We start from the raw sequence: 19,293 nt of genomic DNA, 5'->3' as shown, positions 1-19,293 counted from the left end.
TACCTTGACATACATTATGCACATTGAAAATAAGTGAATCATGTTCGTCTTTCCTTTGTGCTACCGTCTTGGCAAATTTTAATTTGCAGCGGGAAAAAATAAAATAATGACGTTAATAACAGTCACCAAACACTTTTCAATTGTAATTAATAAAACATTGGGCAGTAGTTAAATAGGCAGGAATAAATTGATTTTAACCATAACGGAAACATAAAATTACTTCAAACTAAACACATTTATTTAATTGGTTGCCAGTGTGAGCACTACTAACTTCAAGAACTAGTCCTCTGAATGCTAGAGTGTGCGACATCGAGGTGGGAAACCTTTGAATAATTCAAGTACCTGCGGCCATCGCACGTGGGGCCACGAGCCACGAGCCACGGCCACTGAGGCACGTGTCCGCACGCCCTTAGTGACATACCCTTCAAATACAATAAATGATTTTGCTGTTGAGAGAGGAACTTATATAACTAGAATGTTTCTCCGTGCGGTTTTGTAGATGTGGAGTCTATTTACTTAAATGTTTTGAAATAAAAATATCACAACTATAATCCAAAATATGAAATGCTAAGCAGCTACTACTACTTAGCTTCGGTAAAAGCTACATATAAAACTATAAAAATACTGTCGTCTGAGGTTCAAACAATATAGGTATAGGTACCTTTAGCAGTATACCGCTCAATAGTAATATCCATGTATTTTTATGAGATTTATTTTTGGAAAAGATTGTGTGATTCCGAAGATTACCCTCACATACAAACTTCACCTTATTTAAGAAGTTACATTGAACGTAAAGGTAGTTCCTGTTTTGTTACCTTTGCAGGAAATAATTCCAAATAACAAATAAATCCATTCATTCATCCATCTACCCACACTCACTTACGCTGATCTTATTATGATTATGATAGTGAGATGGGCGGACAGCTTTTATAGTTATGAGACGAAAAAATAATATCATATCTTCGTAATAACATGTAATTTACCAAAGTTAATCGCATATCCCGCTGGCTCGGGCATAAAATTGCAGGAAAATCAAAGAGAAACTTCTTGATACGTTAAAACTACACGCTGAGAGAGCAATTTCTCTACGAGACAAGAATACTTCTTGATTCCTGAAAATCGCTTCATCGATCTTTGTTTGTTTGAACAAGCTAAGCGTAGGAGCTAATCCAGCGTCAGATAGTCGCACTGCAAACTTTTAGTCTGCCTAAAGTTTTTTTGGGCTCATAAATCCGTATGAAGATGAATGGTAGGTACCTAAGCGCATTACGAGGATCGGGAGTTAGGATTTAGCCAGTATCAGACGAAGTGAAAACTGCGATTAGGTTCAAGATATTCTTAAAAAAAAATTGACAGTCATCGGGTCAACTGACAGCCGATTGTTTAGTCTGCAGTGTAGGTACTCTCTAAAGGTTACTTTTTCTATAGTCGCGCGAAGTTTACGGGAAGTAGACGAGACCGCGGGCGTAAGTTAGTTTAAGCAAATAAGAACAAAATGCGACTGCATAGTTAGAGTTTATTGCTCAGCTGAGACGATAAGGTTATGTTCCTGTTACAAAGACACAATAGTTCAAGGAAATTGCCCTTCGAGAGCCGTTTTCTTGTGTCTCGTGAACGACATTTTATTTCCTTCCATTGCTCTACTTCTTACAACGTGCTATTAAAAGTTTAATTAAAATATATGGATGGTAGAAATCTTTATGTATGTAGGTGTGTACACAACTTTGTTAAAAATTCTCGGGTTTTCGTCTCTTAATATTAATTCGACAGTAATCTTTGCCTAATACTTTATTTCTCGACAGAGCTTCCTTGACTTCTTATTTGTAATTTACTGAACATCGCCATCATATCCTTCACAATTGAAAAACTTACAAAAAGGCATTAAAAACCGAAACTATGCTAAGGACATACAAATTATTATCCAATTAGGAACAATACAATACTGACACAGTAATTTTACACTCAGTTACTACTCTCACAACAAGTTTGCCATTCTATTAAGTTGTAAACTGTAGTACGCAGCTGTATTGTGAGAGCCAATCACCCGCCTGTAATCGCGTTACTTGCCGCGTTGCGTCTAAGCGCAAGGGTTGAACGTTCGCAAAAAAACGTATCAGTGTACAGTATAATGTTATACCTTTTGTTTTATTCGGGTAGTAAAAACCGATGTTGAGAATACACAAAAGAATTGTTTGCTAATGGTTAACTGTTTTAAGCAAATGTATGTAGGTAGAATATCTGTTAACGGCTCAGTAACGCAAAATTGTATTATTTTCAGTCTAAACTCCTAAACGGTCAACAATTGGTACATTTTGTAAAAGCTCTAAAACAATGCTTCATAATTCGTGGTACTTACTTGTTTATTTTATAAGCGGGAAGACTCAACAATCTCTTCAGCGACTCTTCATTCTTTTGTTGGCTAAACAATGAAATAATCTGCTGATAGCCGCAGAAAGAATTAAACAACACATACAACAACATAAAATCGGCTCTAGTAAAACTATTTAGTTGTTCTTAGCTGTAGACTGTTGGAATATACGCACGATGTACGTATAATACCTCCTTTACAAATATCCAAGATTATATAAAGCATACCTACTTCAATCATTCGTCAAACATTCAATCATTCAATGTTCACTTTAATCGTACGTTCTTGCATTCGAAATATAACAGTCGTTCAGGATACATGTGTTTTCTTTGTCTCACCTGCACCCATATCCAACAGGTTATGGGCCCAGGCCGTTTTCTGTAGTTAAAAGTAATACAACAAAAATTTTAAATTCAGTGAAAGAGTGTAAATTAAAATTGCATTAACAATGAACAAAATATCACATCTTATGACGGTGTTATTTCTGCGTTGCTAGGTGATGAGCAACTCAATATGGTTTCTGTGAAGACTACGCCTACTACTAGACTACGACTCGATCATGAATTGTATAATAATAATGAGACCCACATGAGACCCACACTCAAAATAAAAATAATTAGTGCTTTCGCTGTGGCGGCATATTGGGCTGACAAAGTGTAGTCTCACTATAAGGCATGTCATCGACACGAAAGAAGAAGAATAAAAATAATTATCAACCCGGAAATTCAATGCATATAATAAAAAAAAATGTATTGTGATCATTGCGGACGTCGGAATAATTTCAAAAAGGACTGCCGTTACTTAAAGGGACTGCAGCAAAATAATCAATGGGTGAACTTCAAAAGTCTGCCAATAACATTGAATACTGCAACAATGACCAGGACGGTTTCATTTTTATGATTTCATAATGTAAATTGTCTGCTAATTATGTAGAAAATAATACTGTTTATTTTCTTTTACATTCTGGTGTGACAGATCATGATGACCTATATCATATTTAAAAAAAAAAAAAAAAATAAAAGATTGACAATGTAAAAAGGTTTTAACCTCGTACGTCGAATTATCCACACCATTGAAGATCGGTGTTGCTAGGAAAGGAGTTTCAATCCTGGAGTTTGGTAAAGGGTAAATCGAGGTAACAACATAAATTCAAGGATCAATTGATGACGTTTTATATTCACCGGAGGTACGTTATAATAGGTATGCCAAAAGACTGGTATGTCGGTAAATTTTTCAACATTTATGTTAAAAATAATAAATGTTTTATGACAGGTGAGAACATCAATCGATAATGTTTTTAGTATTACTTTTAAACAGTAATAATTCTCTGAGTAATTTAAATTTAGTTGAAGAGAATCACCAAGACTGTGTAAAAGAGTATAAATAATACGGCATAGTACTCACTTAAATAAACAGAAAAATTTTATGTTCAAATATGTAGTTGATGAAAATAATGTTTTTATTTGATAATTTGGTAATGCTGATGAATTATTTGAACCTTGCATACTTGGTAAAAACCATGTACTGTAGATAATAAGAACTATTTTGTTACTTTTATAGACAATTTTATACATTACAGTGTAATATTACACTGTTATATATATTTGATGTATGCTAAGTCAGAAGTGCTGAAATGTTTTCAAGATTTTGTTGCTAAAAGTGAAAACTTATTTAACCATAAAGTAAACTAATTTATATTGCGATAGTGGGCGAGAATATCTTTCTAATGAATTTAAAGATTATTATTGTGTTTGTAAGGAATAACTTAGGTACTGTTTAACAGTATCGAATAGCCACAACAAAATGGTGTCGAGGAGCGTATGAATCGTACGTTAAGCGAAATGGCTCGACCATTGGTTACAAGTGCGAAATTATATAAAATATTCTGCGATGACGCTATATTAATATACATATTTAACAAATAGACTACCCACAAAAGCGCTCGCCAATAATAAAACACCATACGAAACATGACACAATCAATACCGAAAATACGAAACCGAAAATAAGTTATTCAAGACATTTAAAATAATGATGATGATTCGGTTCAACATGTTCATGATAAAACTAAAGCCTTGAAATTTGACGAAAAGTCATTTAAAGCCATATTAGTTGGTTACGACCAAAATGGTTACAAACTATTTACCTAATACAAAAATAACCAATTCCCTATTGCGAGGGATGTTGATTTGATGAAAGAAAGTGCTTGCGGCACTAATAACCGCGTAGACAAGCACTGCCACAATCATCTGTCCAAGATGCTCTGTGGCCAATGATGATGATGATTTGATGAGTTGTATTTCTATAATACCTGTTCAAATTCCCGCCTAAATTAACAAGCACGATAACGACGATAAATCGGCAAAGTTAATAGGCAACAAACACAAACATAATCATTCCCTGATAATAGCTCAGAAGCTGGACCTTCATCTAGCAAACTGAGACGTAATACAAATAATTCTCAAAGTACCCCAATAGATTATAAAAGGATTAATGACCTATTTTTGCTTATCGCTCACAACTGTTCAATCACTACCATGCACCTATTGTGACATTTTTAGTGGGGATGATTCTAGTATACATATGTTGAAAACCACAAAAAGTGAAATAGAGTCTAATCATAGAAATAATACTTGGACTCTCATAGCAAGACCTAAAAATTTTAACATAAAAAGCTCAAATTGGGTATGTACAATTAAAAATAACGAGTTGGGTAAACCTACATGGTATAAAGCCCGATTAGTAGCTCGTGGTGTCACTCAACAATGCTTACAAGATTATAACGAAACGTTGACTCCAGTAGCTCAAATATAATCTTTCCAATTTATTTTAACTCTTGCAAATCAGTTTGATTTACATGCCCATCTTATAGATGTAAAAACCGCCGTTTAGAAAGGCATTCTCAAGGAAGATATCTATATGGAAGTGTCTTATGTACGCAATGCGCATGCAATGCTTAGTACATGACCAAATATTTGTGCTGCTATAGGTATTATAAGTCAGTATCAAAGTAAAATTAATGAAGTTATGGAAGTGGTTAAAACATCTTTTGAGATACATAAAAGGAACTCTTAAATTAAAGCTGACCTATGTGAAATGTGATTACAAACAACTGATGGCAGGGTATGCAGATTCTGATCGGTTGAGGCGACGTTATTGACCGCAAAAGTACAACAGATCACATAATTAAAGTGTTTGATAATTGTACAAATTCGTGGAATACACGGAAACAAAATAGTCGCCGGTTCCTCAACAGAAGCTGAATATATGCTTATTTGAAGCTATAAGAGAAGCTATTTGGATAAAATCATTATAACATAGTTCTATTCTGATAAAACAGACAATGATGATATATGAAGTTAATAACAGTTGTATTAGCATCGCTAATAATCCTACAAATCACAAACGATATTGTGACGAATTTAGTTAAGTTTTTATGTGTTGATTTGTGTGATGTGATGTGATGTGTTATTTATGTGTTTTTAGTTTAGTTTAGAATTAATAAGAACCCATCTGCCGCATTAGGCACGTCCTGTAAGGGTAGATGTAAGGTTGTATATGTAAATAAATAAGTAAATGTAATAACAAAATACCAGACAACCAGGCAACAGTCTGGAACTGAATGACATGAGGTTTAAAACTCATATATAAAAAAGCCACACTTTTTAAGAAAGCATATTATAAGTTAGAACATTAAGTTCAAGATAAAAATGCTTAGAAATGTGGTGGTCCTGCTCCATAGGACATAACAATATCTAATTAATAACCAAATTAAAATTTTACCAGCTAGTAAAATTGTATTTTTCCTTTGACTATTTGTCTGGTGACAAAATATGTACATATAAAAGTATTAATTAATGTAAAATATGTGAATGTTTATACTTATTACAAGATAAGTTACAAAGTACATTAAAAGATTCATATCATGTTTAATAATTATTCTTATAAATGGTATTTGACTCATGCATTTTCGTGAAACATGAAAATTTGAAGCATGAAGCATTTTAATGGTAATTTAATTCTCATATGTTTTTGTTTGTGATTCTACATGACCTTCGCATGCTGTTATTGTATGTATCAATACATATAAACTGTAATACCATACTATGTATTTTAAAAAAAAAAAAAAGTAACCATGGAGTTACTTGCCTGTTCTTATCCATAGGAAGCTAATGTTGGAATGAGCAACTAGAATCAAACTTATTTATGTTTTTGACTTTCATAAGTGCTTGTTATGGTCTAAATGAAGTAAATGTTTTGACTTTGACTTATGATGCAAAGTTTTTAGAATTAAGTTGAACTTAATGTAAATTTTTGAATAATTTCAGTTCAATGATTTTATTTAGAATGCTATTATGTTTATAATCTAAGCTGTTGATCAAAGTTATTGTAATTTGATATGCAGCAGGTACTATTTATGACTGTATAAAGTGTATGTAAATATTGCATATTGTCCTATACTGCAATGTACAAATTGTATTGTATACTTTATATATCAAACAATGTTTAAGGTTCTTCTAACCTACAGACAGACATGTGTTGCTGGGGAGTTTGTTGCGCCACTTCTTCTTCCCAGTAAAAACACATAGGAAGTGGTGAAAGGTGGGCGTTTTGGGGACTGTCTTTTATAAATTCCTGACGTTCAAAAGGTGCTGTTTTGCAGCCAAGTTTGGGTAAACGATTTTTGACTTATGATTGTATAAAATGCTTGTACATTTGAGGGGGGCTGTTGGAATATACGCACGATGTACGTATAATACCTCCTTTACAAATATCCAAGATTATATAAAGCATACCTACTTCAATCATTCGTCAAACATTCAATCATTCAATGTTCACTTTAATCGTACGTTCTTGCATTCGAAATATAACAGTCGTTCAGGATACATGTGTTTTCTTTGTCTCACCTGCACCCATATCCAACATAGACAAACTAAATAAACATTTCTAATTTCTGTCTGTTTTACTAGAAGTTCCCATGATACGTGTAGTAAACCCTTCATGAAATTACCGACATACAAAGTTTCAGTAGCTAAACTTTTCATTGTTTAACATTTCTACCACTTAAATTCAAGGACACAATACTGCTGTTGGCTCAATTATTAGAGAATTTGCCTGTTGACATAATTTTATTCCACTAGCCATATTTTCCCTAATACCCGTAATGATAATGAGTCCTCAAATAGCTTTCAAACACCTTAAAAGCCATTAGCAAACACACGGGATTCACAAAGGCGGATAAGCGATCCTTTAAGTGCTCAATTCTGTCGAAGGCCTAAATGCTGAGGTTTTAGCGAAAACGTGGCTTAAAGTAGGTTCGCCATATGTTCCGAATATACGGGACTGTGACAGTCTTTGAGCAGCGCGTGCCGTAGTGGTGCTTGTCCTGTATTTCCATTTCTAGGTCCAGATATGAAGGGAAAACACAGTAATTTAGTGGTTTATTATTGAACTGAATTAATGACTGTTTTTTATAATTCTCTACTATTATAAACCGTTACTATTCTCATTTTTATTTGACATTTATTTGACACTCAAAAGTCCCGTATCAGTTCCCAATTAGTATGAGAAAATTAAAGACCTCATTATGAATGAATTCGTAACGATATTATAACTACCATAATTAAGTTTTTTTTTTATACATTAGACGTAACATAATTTATTAACAAGAAAAATAGCATTATCAATAATTGTAACACAAAAATAACAAAACGAACAAGATTGATGACACATTCTAGCTGAGTCATGCATGAACCCTGACTCATGGACATTGTACAATAATAACATGTCTGAACTTATACGCTCCCATGTTTAACATTATAAAGAAAGCTATAATTTAGTGTAAACGTTACATGAGCATCACCACATTCACCACCAATGAAAAATATGTATATTCCTCGCTGGAAAATGAAAGAGTACAATCTCATTACTCAAGTAAAAACTGTGGAAAGAAATGAATAAAAGGGTAAAGAGATCGGTTAGGTACACAGCTATTCGATCATGAGCTTACTGCCAAGCTTTTATCTAAAGTAGACCTTTAACAATATTAAGTACTTACATTATACCTGATCAAATAGCTCTCAAATAATCATTCTTTTTCAACAAAGTAATTCACTTTATGCGTGTCTAAAAATACACTCGTTTTATTCTATGTCATTCATAAGCGCAGATACAAATTCAGTACAGAAGTCAATTTTGGTAATCTCCTCAAACTCAAACTCATTTATTGAAACTTGGCTACAAAACAGCATTTTTTGAACGTCAAAATTTACAAGAGATCCCCCAAAACGCCCACCTTTCACCATTTCCTACATATTTTTGCTAGGAAGGAGAAGTGGCGCAACAATATCCCCAGCGAACCCTCCTGAAGTACTTGATACAAATATATTTTTCGGTTATAAGCGAGGTAAGTACTTACACTTTCCTGCACTGATCTGACCTAACCGATCTGTCCACAGTGAATGCAAACCAACTAAGTACTCTAAGCATGTAGGTAAATTTTAAAGAATTTAACCCTCCTATGACAACCCTACAGACATTGTACTGTGGTGGCAAATCAATTGTGCGAATACTGTTTCGATGAACGATGTGTTTATTCTCCAATTTTTACGCTTCTCTATTCCATTAGCCGTACGCCATCGCTCCAACGAGATAATAAGTCTATTCAACTATGTTATTGAACAATTTTGTTTCTCTTCTACTTTGAAATTTTCTTCAAAGAACAAGATACTATGTAAGAGATATTTACTTTATTATAAGTACATGGGTTTATTAAGAGTTTGGTGGGACGGAAAATTAATTGATAAATTCTTGGTAAAATGGTTTCCATGTGAAAAAACGCTTTGTCAATATTTAATTCTCCATCGTAAAAACAGCTACCGTTATTATTGTTGGAGCTAAGATAAGTAAAATCCCGTAAGTAACAGCGATAAGAAGTACACTGAACCTTTTGTATTGTTTAGATTTAGATATAGCTAATACTAAACCTAATAACGTTTATGAACGAACCAACTCTAAGGGTATTCCCGCTTTATTTTGCTTTTCTGCATTCTTTTTCAAAAACTGCAGCGTACGGTTTTCCCCGCACGGGACGAATAAATTGTATCAAGTGTAGGCGTTTTAGGTATGCATAGTGTAATTTTGTAAGAGAATCTACAATACGAAAAATTCTTGGGTAAAAAAGATATTTAACGTAACAAACACAAAATGCAAAATAAAGACAAGCGTATATTTAGTAGTTTTAAGTCCATTTGATATACATATAAGAGATTGACTATCCGGGAAAACCAGCAAGGATAACATAAAACAGCCACAACATCCACGTCACAGAGAAAATTGGAAGCACTTCAATAACTTTTAAATGAGGAACCACACCTAAATCTGGAATGCTACCAAATGCACACGTAAAAGAGAAATGCCGGGAATACGCTTCTGAATAAAGAATTTTAAGACAAAGCGAACATCTTTCTTTCTTTGAGGCGGGGAGTGAAATGCACTGGTACGGTACGGCAGTGACCTTTAGAGTGCCGCGGTACAAATATACGTAAACATGATGCCGGAATAATGAGGGGACATTAATTAAAACGCTACTGTTATTGATGAGTAATGTTGTACTTTTCTTTGTTTCGATTAATGTTTTCAATACGCCTACTCATGTCAAATGAAGTCATGCAAGGGATTCAGATTTTCTGTATTCAAATGACAGCTGAGATAAGCAGCTATTTTGGTACAATAAAACGCATTTCAAATATGGCGCAGAAGCATTTTGAAGATACTGAAAATGTGTAATAAAAGGTAACGCCTACGAGATAACCAAGTATTTGTAATATATTCAGAAGAGGCAGATAACTGGCTGACATCGACTGACAGAACGGCGCACTTGAGTAACCTATTCGCTTCTGTTCAATCTGACATGTCTGGGACGATAAGATGATCTTTATATTTGATTCCTAGTACATAAAATCGATTCTATGTTTATAGTAAAGTTGAAATCACGGATTTTCCTAATAATGTTACAAATACTAACTCCAATATATTCCCTTAGTAATACTTATATCTATTCTAAAAGTTTAAGTATTTGTGTCAACAGTCGCACAGTAGGTCGTCAGCCAATCGTAAATAGGTTTTCTTACGATTGAATTAATGTTCAAAGCAATTAAAGTCAAGCAGCCTTGCCTGCGGTATGTTTGCAGACCAGTCGACCTCAGCCCTCGTGCCTCCGATCCAAACGACAAACTACATGAGAATGAGGGCATGATCAATTGCACTTATCATTCTTGTACGCAGATGGACTTATAATAACTTAAAGCATATATAAAATGATTAAAGTAATATATTGATCATGCTTACCTAGCAAGCCTTCTGTTGTATGTTGAGCATATTCTAAGCAACATAACTTCAATGCATTTTATTGTGTTTACTACCTAAAAGAAAAAAAAAAGTGATGAAGAATTAAGCGCCGTTTACTATCCCAGTGGGAACGTCAAACGATGAGAGATCCGGATACATCTCGTATCATATAGGATTATCCATGTACTTCGGAAATTAAGAAAATCCCTTCATAAATATTTTCTACTAGCCGTTTTCCCGCGGTTTCGCCCGTGTCCCGGGGGAACCCGTAGCCGTATGAAATGTAGCCTATGTTAGTCGGGAATGGTGTAACTATATAACAGTGAAAGAATTTTTCAAATCAGTTCAGTAGTTTAAGGTAAAAACAAACAAACAAAAAGAGGTTTCTCTTTATATTTGAATTGATAATACGCATGTTGAGAGGCGGAAACTTTCCCATGGTACTTATGCATAACAAGTGTAGATTTTATAGGAATAATATTATTTTCTTGTTAAATAAAATTCCATAGGTGTATCTTAAAGGCGAAAATGTGTTTCGTAAACAGGAACAGGAAAAACCTGTTCGTTGTGTATTTATTTGAGTTTTCCTTAAAGTAGATGGAAAGATAATTGCACGATAAAAGATGTTGAGGAACTCATTTATTTTACATCATTTAAAGAGGATTTAGATAAAAGAATTTCCCTAGTCAACAATTTCGTAATGACAGCAAACATAGAAATCTTTTACGAATATAATAAATAAATATTTCAATAAATTTTATTCTCCTCAAATAATGTACCATAATTGTCCTACGTCGACATAAAAGCAAAGAATAAAACATCATAAAAGTTATTAATCATTCTTACACACTTATATAACTGTAGAATTGTCCTATTGCAAAAACATGAAAAATTATCGTCAAGCCAAATGGTTTTCTTGTAAACTGCCGACCGGGTATCGGCGAGTTTTTCTAGCCCTACAAATCGCTTAGATAATTTTATCTGACCTAGTAACTGAAACGAGAGATACCTTTGATGCCGAGAAACATATCCCTACTTACTAATATTATAAATGCGAAAGTAACTCTGTCTGTCTGTTTCGCTTTCACGTCTAAACCACTGAACTGATTTTAATAAAATTTGGTACAAAGATAGAGTTGACCGTGAGAAAGAAAATAGGATAGTTTTTATCCCGGACTTTTGAAGAATTCTCTTGAAAACGCTATATAACCGAACTCTACGCGGGCGAAGCCGCGGGCGGAAGCTAGTATCGTATAAAGATATCTTAACTTTTTGTCCTCAATACTGATCTTGATAGATGTATAAAGATAGGCGAATGATTTGTCCTCGACAGGTGCCATAATAAAAATTGGAGAACTATTGTTTCTTTTTTTCAGTAGAAAATTGTCTAAACAGCTGATGTTTTTATTTTCTCACGCAGCGGTTGAATGGATTTGACATTTTTAGTTTACGAGTCACTAATACGTAAAAATATGCAATTTTGCAAAACGAGCAAATAGCTATAATAGTGTTTTTTTACTTACGTAATATTTGGTAAGTTTTCCAAATTCTTTGGATAATTATTGTAGAAGTAACTTGTAGACTTTTAAATAGTTTTAAGTAATGTTAAATACACACTGATATCTCCGTTACTTGTCTTAATTCCGCAGAAAAAGTGATTCAAATTATTTCATATCATGCACCTATCAACGAAAACCAAATAGTGTTGAAAAATCATATTATTATTACCGCATCCTCTTTGCTCAGCTCAGTTCAAACAATGTTCTTTATTCCATTTTCAAATAAATACTTTATCAAATAAATATCAGGCGTGTGTTTCCTCGGTTATCTGTTATTTTCGTTGTCAGTCAGAGGGCGGGAGCGCGCGCGATTGGACGCCCGGTCACTAGATACGTCACGTCAGCGCCGACAGTGTTTTCTGAGTTTTTCTTCGTGACGTAGTTCACATAAAAAGTGTTTTAATTTAAAACAAACTTTCAAGAACTGCAATTTTATACAGTTAAGACTAATTGACTTTGTTATTTACTGTGAGTGTACTTTCTTTTGTTTTTGTTTTCTTAGTGCTAAAATGATGATTTTTTTAGGGCGTCACGTCTATTGGTTTATTTTTATTACAAATCATCGTGCCCCTGAGTCTTAGTGTGCCTTAGTTTTCAGTAGAATCGCTAATTTAATTTTAAATGACTGTAGTGCATGTTACAGAAACGTAGAACCACGTGCGTTGTGTTATTTTTGGCGCGCATCTGACATGCAGTTTTTAAAAACAAAGACTATAATCGGCAACCTCGTAGTTTGTTTTGTTTATTATTGAGCCAGATGTTTCTAACATGCAATAATTATAAATAATGTAGCACACGAAGTACAATCGCATTAGCATTTTGGTATTTATAAAATTCTTTGTATTTATACGATAAATACCTACTGTTCATGCTGATAAATTAAATTGTAATGCTGCATTTGCGCAGTAAGCAGACGATTGAAATAAACAAAATTAACATTAGTTCTAGTTATGTAGAAACTCGTAAACATTTACCTTTAATGATGCATTATGCATTGAACCTATCTCATTAACTTAATTATTATCAATTCCTTTGTTCCCACTAATTATTTGGTTACCCTAATGGTACTCAATAAGGCCATTGATACTATTACATGGTTCCTAGTACTACGTTTGACACACTAACTCTGTTATCATATGAACAATGCGTGTTAATTGGTTATTTCGGGGCCAATTGTATGGCATCTCTGACCGTGGACGGCGATGTCCCAACTTTAGTCATTTTTATAATGATTTATGGTGACCATGCCTACAGGACATCAAAACATTGCTTCTAAATTGTTTCGATCGTTTGTCAACAAATATAGTGAAAGAAATACCTATCAAGCGGTGAAGATATTTGTGAATTAGTTGCTTCATAAGTACGTATGTAAATAATTGTTTCTGTTCACATGAATACAATTTTATAATCTCTTCTGCTTTGTAAAATAATCTCCATGAAGAATTTTATTTATATTAAAAGCGCTTACATGTTAGCAATACTAAACTCCATTGTTTACGAATGTATTCATAACATATATTTTTCTCTCGACTATTTTAATCTTTAACAACAAGATAAAACATTGCATTGCAGATTACAATATTTTATCCGCATATCAGGCTGCAACAGCTTTATCAGTCAAAAATAACAAATATCTAGGTTGAAATGGACGTAATCCAGGTTGAAATATGTAAATGGAACTGACAACTAAATCTTCTTTCATATTTGTTGGGGTCAGCTACAAATCCGCTTGAACACGTATGATAAGAATGTTTTCGATATTTTGTTGGCAAGGTCATGTATGATACACCTGAAGCAAAATATAATCATGTATTTTCTAGAGTTACTTAGTCTTAAATAATGCCGGTAATACCTGGAATCCGATCGATTTTCATGGGTGTCCATTATTAATATTGAGGGCATCATATTTTACTGATCGATTCAACTAAATAATTATAATATTCTGCTAAAAAAAGGACAACTGGAGACAAATTATATATAGTGGAATAAATTCTTAAACAGTAGAAATAGAATGTCCATTAAAATTGTAACCTAAAGTTCAACCTTATTAATAATACCTGGCCAGTAGCGCACATAATTAATTCACCTTCTCGTCCCTGTTGACTCCTGAAAGTTTCAGAGATAAGCCCCGATAACACCCCTCTGAATATCGACACATTTCGAGTTTCAGGGCTTTCAATGGCGCTTTACAACCTCATAATTAGTGAAAGATAACTCAAGGGTCATCTTCCTGAGTAGCAAATTTTGGACCCTAATCAAGCTTTCAATGTATTGCCAAAAACCTCACAAGTAAACACAGGGCAAGTAACTATATATATTTTTTGTAACTACATAAATAATAGTCATATACTTATCATGATCACGTATTGCTATGTTACGTTTGTTAAAGCAACTACTTCTACTGAATACACCTAATTGTAGAAAAAGAGAATACAAGACCCAAACCCAAAAATGATGAAGGCCTCAGAACCACCTGCGTAGTAATTAATACTGCTAACACCATCTGCGAATTGTTTCAATTAGGCGATTATTTCAATATTTCTCATGATCACACATCGTAATGTCCGATATGACTCAGTCTTTAACAAAGCTAATTGTTTGCGGAAAAATCTGTGTTAATCATCCAAACAATTGTAAGTAGTTTATATCCAACATTTTAAGTTACGTCCTTAGATAAAAATGCATCATTTTTGGAGTTTCTAAGTTTACAATTATGTATCTCAGTTTTGTATTATATTATTGTTGTTAATCCTATTTAATGTCATATTTATTTCATCTTCATAAGTTAGCATCTGTGTTAGAATCATCGTCGTCCATGGGATGTTTTACTTAACTAGAATGGTTATTTATATGAATCATAAAAAACTATAAAAATATATGCCCTATTGCGCAATATAATTAAGGTGGAATTCCGAAGTTTACATAACTGTCGATACGTAACAAATATCGATACTGAATAGTGATGTAACAATGTACGGTTTGGGGTGTAACAGGAACGTAACCGACCTTTTATCTCCGCGATAACAGACACCAGCTAGGGGCAATCGTCACGTGCGTCATCTCACAACGTCTTACACCATATCGGAACTACTGGCTCGTGATAAACATGTTTATTCCGGTTACAATTTGCTTTATAAAGAAAATTTGTATCTATTTATCTAGTCAGTAGTTGATGCTGTTCTTCCTCATCGAATGAGGAAAAAAATCCTGCTCCTGGAAAATCAACACCATGTTTTTGGGAACAGTTTCGCAAAAAATTTAAAATATTCTAAAGCATATACATTGGTTGCAATTTTATAACTTTTGGAACAATATAATTTTAACATGAATATTACCATAAAAAAATGTATCCTAGAATAACTTACGAAGTTACAGTGTGCGCAACTAGCGGTCGATATGGTAAAATCCTTTCGCACTGCGCGTTTACACCACGGGGTTGCGAAGGATATATTACTCTGACGGCATAGTAAATGGCTTCTACATTTCATGCTAAGTTTTCTGTGGTTTACCCAGAGCTTACTCCATCAGTTAGTCATGTAATCAATCACGGAACTCGTAATAGAAAGAACTAGAAGTAAACAACTGTAAGTCTTCAAGTTGTATCGGGATCAATTTCAATCAAAGTTTTGGTGAAATCTGTTCAGTAGTCTAAGCTGTGTGAGGGATTAACTTACAAAACATAACCTATAGTATAAAACTATAGTCAGTACAACTAACGTTCTTACAATATCTGATAGAATCTTATTCCTGCCATAACGTGAACCATTTAACCAGCTTATGGTTATATTATAAATTACATTACATTATGTACACCAGACTAATGAAGAAACGTACATACATAATCCTTACTACTAGTAGTTTCAACCATTAATGTATAACATGTATTCAATGTATCGGATTATTCCACATCAATGTGAGAGTACTCAAGTACCTCTAAAGGCAAAGCGTGATGCGTAATTAATTATTGTTATGATCTTGTTTCTCAGAAACTATTGCATAAATTATATTGTATCGGGTTGTTAAACTTAGCTTTAGTTGTAACTTCTTATTAATTGTTTTTGCATGCTTATTAATTATGTATTTCAAAATCATCTAATCTAAAATACCTTTTGTACCTGCGATAAAGGTCTGTGATATATAATGCAATTCGGAAAAGAGGTATCTGCTCAAAAATATATTTAAAATGTAACTCACGACGAGCGAAAAGATGTTAAGGAAACTTTGTCTCAACAAGGACCATACTTTGAAATCGCCAAGTCGCAGTACATAAGTATTCAATGCTCGTTTCTAAACAAGAAGCGTCCTTTGAACTGCTCAAGCTAGAACAGTTCTATCATATAAACCTTCTAAAGGAACTAAGTATAACCCTAGGTTCACGTGATATCTTAATGTCATTGACAGATTTATCGATAACATTTTATCGATCGTTCGCAGACGACACTTTTTATGAATAAAGGGCTTACTATCAAGACAGTCTTATCTATCTATCATGCATAAGTTACACATTGATTGATATGTCATAAATGTTCTAAAGGACATTATATCAAGTCACAAGTAGACACGTGTACATGAAATAATAATCAAAAAATTGTGACCTCAGTTGCTACAACAACATGCTAATATCTATCTGTGATAATTACGAAAAATTGCTTGTTCATGAAAAGCGCTATCTAAACAACATTATTATCTATTCAATATTTAGTACCCACGCAATATCGGTACTTAATCTATGCCACAGGGTGGTCCCATCTCTGTCAGCGGTTACACACTGCCGGATTTTCCGTTCGATTTTTATGTGCGCGACAAAAAACCAGTGATGCGGTTGTCATTGTTTGCTGCGCACTTAGTACCCGCCCGTACGATTCTTTCGAAAAAAAACCGTACGGAAAATCTACTAGTGTGAAAGCGTTGTGAGGATGGCCTACGTCAAATTTGTACGTAGAATTACTATCACGTGGGAAGCAACAGATATATTTATCAGAGTTTCGGGAAGGCCCTTTTGGAGTACCGATATCTACTTTGTACATCAATCATGTTTATGGACAATGATTTCCTATACATTTTATATTGCGACATTGTCTATGAATTCTCTGTCCGTTTCTTTCTTTCATTTGGTTATAATTGGTTTTCCGCAAAAATTACTTGTAATAATCAAGATGTGGTAATTACATTTTATGGCTTTATACGCGTACTTAAACACACAAAAAGAGAGAATTAGTTCCATTCTGCAAAATGTTAATTAAATGAATCGATTAAAATCTCGCTTTAAAAGTACTCAAATACTCACTTAACTGTAGAAATGAATTAAGCAATTCATTTTCCTTCTGAGAAGTTCCTTTAAAAGAAGGTTAGGTTTCTCTTCTTTAGTGTTTATTATTACAGTTTATCTGTCAATTAACTTTATTGAACTTAAAATCTGATACCTAAATATTATTAAAGTCATTGATAAATATCCTATCGTAAAATCTTAAGGTGAAACGTAAGACATAATCTGGAATAATTCCGAACATATATTTTATTAATCAAACGTTAAATGCCTACAGTTATACTTTATGACGAAGCAGTAAATCAAACCAAAATCATATTAAAATTATCTTATCGAGAAATCACTTACAACGCCAAGGTGTGATATCGATTGGTTTTATTTAAAGAGACGTGTAGGTTATAGTGTACCTAGACACTGCATTTAAATTTTCTGTATAAAAATATGTAGGTAATTAAAACTTTTTCATATTTATGTGTAGGTACATACCACACTTTGTTATTTCTTTTTTGTTTGCCGTAATACTGTTTTTATTGAGTTTATCAGTTCAAAAACAATTTCGACGTTGTTCAAACACGCCAAATTTCATGCTTCTGTTGGTTTATTCGCGTCTACTTTGTAACTATGTGAAGCTTCATTTATTATTAATGCAAAACAAATTGGTATAGCCTCCATTATCTAACATAATAGAAATGACGAAACTTTGTTAATTTTACGCGCTTTTATTCTCATATAAAAAGAAATTAGGAGATTAAGACAACAAGAGAATCTGATTACTGAAATTAAATGTTTTGTACTTATTTAATTTAGCTATTAATAAAAGAATTTAGTTGTATTATCTAATATCAAAGTAATAAAATGTTATCTGAAATCATCTAATAGAATTATATACAGTATTACAAAGGCAACGTTTGTGTAAGAAATGTCATAACTCAAGCGTATCTCTGATCAAGTATTTGCATGAATTGTAGGACTTGGGAGAAATAAATTAGGAACTAAATAAGGACTTCCTATTTTGTTTAGATATAAAACATAATAATATAGCATGGTTTCCACTATACGTGCATTTTTCTTTACGTATCAAAACATGTAAACTCTCGCATTTTAAGCCAGCAAACATATTATAAGTAATCCACCGGCACAGATGAAGGTGCCTACGTTCGTTTTTCAGTGACCTTTTCGGTGCGTCAATTTAAATAATCCTTGATGCTAACGGTAACAATCAAACTTTATCTCTTTACATTATTGATGAAACAAACAACTAAAAGTTCTTACATAATGTCACTTTACTAAAGGAACTTCCATACAAAATACATTTTATCAGGACACATTACTTTCGCAAATATTGTAGTTTTTTATTTTAATACTCAAATGTTACGTAAAGTACCCGTCTGGGACGATAACCATGAAACCCAATATTTATATAGCCTATATGTACTGAGATATATTTGACTTACTGAGATATATTTGAAATATATTACTATCTCAAAGAATCATACATAATGATAAGCTGTTCTCTTTAAAAGTAAATCTTCGTGGCGCCAGACAGACCTTTACAAAGCGAACTTTGGAAATGTGACGTCATTCGTTACGAACCGACAAAACACTTGTCGTAATAAAATATCCCTTACACAATTATTTTAGCATAAAAATATGATACTGAAATCTGACACAATAGCAAATCCTTGACCGTACTGACAGACAAGTTATTACAAAATACGTAGGTACATTTTATTTTATGAATTCTCCAACTT

General features: G+C 33.2%; 1 protein-coding gene across 2 annotated transcripts in view; it reads left to right on the top strand.

Annotated features, from left to right (window-relative positions):
- Positions 1-19,293, top strand: part of LOC124645880 (monocarboxylate transporter 12) — a 40,845-nt gene that overhangs the window by 866 nt on the left and 20,686 nt on the right. The window contains exon 1 of one of the 2 annotated variants that reach the window (XM_047185854.1): positions 12,566-12,744. The exons of the other annotated variant lie outside the window; for it this stretch is intronic. The gene's annotated coding sequence lies outside the window, so the exon portion shown is untranslated. Of the gene's footprint in view, positions 1-12,565; positions 12,745-19,293 lie in introns of those variants that run through there. 2 annotated transcript variants of the gene reach the window in all.

Source organism: Helicoverpa zea, chromosome 3 (genome assembly GCF_022581195.2).
Source record: "Helicoverpa zea isolate HzStark_Cry1AcR chromosome 3, ilHelZeax1.1, whole genome shotgun sequence".
In the NCBI taxonomy this organism is placed as follows: Eukaryota; Metazoa; Arthropoda; class Insecta; order Lepidoptera; family Noctuidae; genus Helicoverpa; species Helicoverpa zea.
The sequence above is the reverse complement of the archived record's forward strand: the minus strand, read 5'-3'. Positions and strand labels throughout refer to the sequence as shown.